This window comes from Sturnira hondurensis, unplaced genomic scaffold (assembly GCF_014824575.4).
Source record: "Sturnira hondurensis isolate 20B ecotype Veracruz unplaced genomic scaffold, ASM1482457v3 Scaffold0019996, whole genome shotgun sequence".
NCBI lineage: Eukaryota > Metazoa > Chordata > Mammalia > Chiroptera > Phyllostomidae > Sturnira > Sturnira hondurensis.
This window is the reverse complement of record NW_028092627.1, coordinates 640,932-642,676: the sequence shown is the minus strand read 5'-3', so window position 1 is coordinate 642,676 and position 1,745 is coordinate 640,932.

Here is a 1,745-nt window from a genome sequence, read left to right as displayed (position 1 = left end):
TGGGTCTTTTCCAATCTGCCAGTAGGCTACCCACAGCACTCCTGGAGTTGCCTAAAGCCCAGAGCTGGATGAGGCCTTGACACAGGTAAGCATGGACCAGAACTTTGTTGGGCCTGAGAAGAATGAGAATAGAAATGGAGTCTGCTTCTCTTCTTTCTCTCCCACTCAAGAGAGAGTTTCCTCCCCACCTGACCTCTCCCCTTCTCCAATGTTTTCACTCATGCTGAGGAGGGAGGCATCCTAAAAAGTGAGGATAAAGGATTCCCCTGATTGCTTTAAAATCACAGCTCCAACATTAATAGAACTGGTATGGATTGATGGGGAGAAAGCAATGCTTGGGGATGTCCCCACCCAGGCCCCAGCAGAGGTTCTAGGGCCTCCAGACACTGCTGTTTTGTCTTCCCACCCTCCCAGCCTCCACACTGCAGATGACCACTCCTGGTGAAGCCCAGGCCAAGGACAGGCAGGGACCCAGTTGCCCTTGACTTTCAGTCAAACCTGAGTTCCTGTCCATCTCCCTCCTCTGGGCAGCCAGGGCCTCTTTCAGAGATTCTGGGCATCCCCTAGGGGCCAGCACTATGGCCCTCCTCACCATTATGAACACAGTGATTGGAGGTCCTAATTAAGATTAGGAAGGCTACAAGGCACTGGAGGCCCACAGAGATGAGCCTGCTGAGGCAGGGGAGCAGAGACAGCACCTGAGGCAGGGGTCTTCAGAGAGCACCAGCCAGCCCAGGGACACTTTGCTCCCAGCTCCCAAGGGAGGGCATTGAGGTGGCTAAGCTTCCTCATTTGTGGTATCCCTTCATCCAGACAGTGCCTGAAGGTCTCCAAGGATGCACTAGATCCCTTCACCTTTTTCTCCTCTCTTTCCATTCTTTCCCCTCTTCTTACTCATTTTCCCCTTCTTTTTCCTGATTCCAAAGAGACTTCTGGGAAGCCAGCAAGGCAGGGTGAGGAAGGAGGAAATGTTGTTGCCCCTCCATGATGAACTAGCAGTGAGGTCATTTAGGTACCTTCACAAAGTAGGGGGGCTGCTCCCTGGTGTCATTTGGCCTCTGGTGAAAAGCAGAGCAAGGAAGGATATAAGAATGGATGGGGCATAGAGGAGCCTGGCCACACCAGGGGAAAGAGTATGGTTTTATTTTACCTTCTTTTCTCCCTGTTCAATAATACTTCCTCTCGTCTTGCTTCCCTCTTCCAGGAAGCCTTCTCAGACTGCCCCCTCCCCCAGGCCTCTCTGGGCTTCCAGGGACTGGGAGGTCTCATTTCCTTTCTCCATGCCCCAAGTCCAGTATGGTGCTGCCCTCAGGATCCCAGATTTACTGCCAGCCCTTAGCTCAGGGACTCCTCCCCAAGACTGAGAGGTCTCTCAGTCTATACTCCAGCCTGCGAGTGGCCACTCCTGGACTCTGCTCTCTTCTGGAGGCTCAAGGGGAGTCTGGCAGGGGCTCTGAGGACTCAGCCCTCAAGGTAGTCAACATATTGCAGGACTCCATGCCACTGTCCCCCCTTTTCCTCATTGTTGACTAAGGCCTGCCTCAGAAAGGTCTAGGCTCTTGCACTGCAACCCAGAGACTCAGATGGGGGTGGTTGGGGTAGAAGGGATACCCAGAAGAGCCACATCTTTTGGAGGAAGGAGGAAAGATGATCACATATTCATCAGAGTTGGACAGTGTGTACAGAGGAACTGAAGCCTCTCCCGCTGGTGACTTTGAGGGAAACACTTGTTCAATACACAAGAA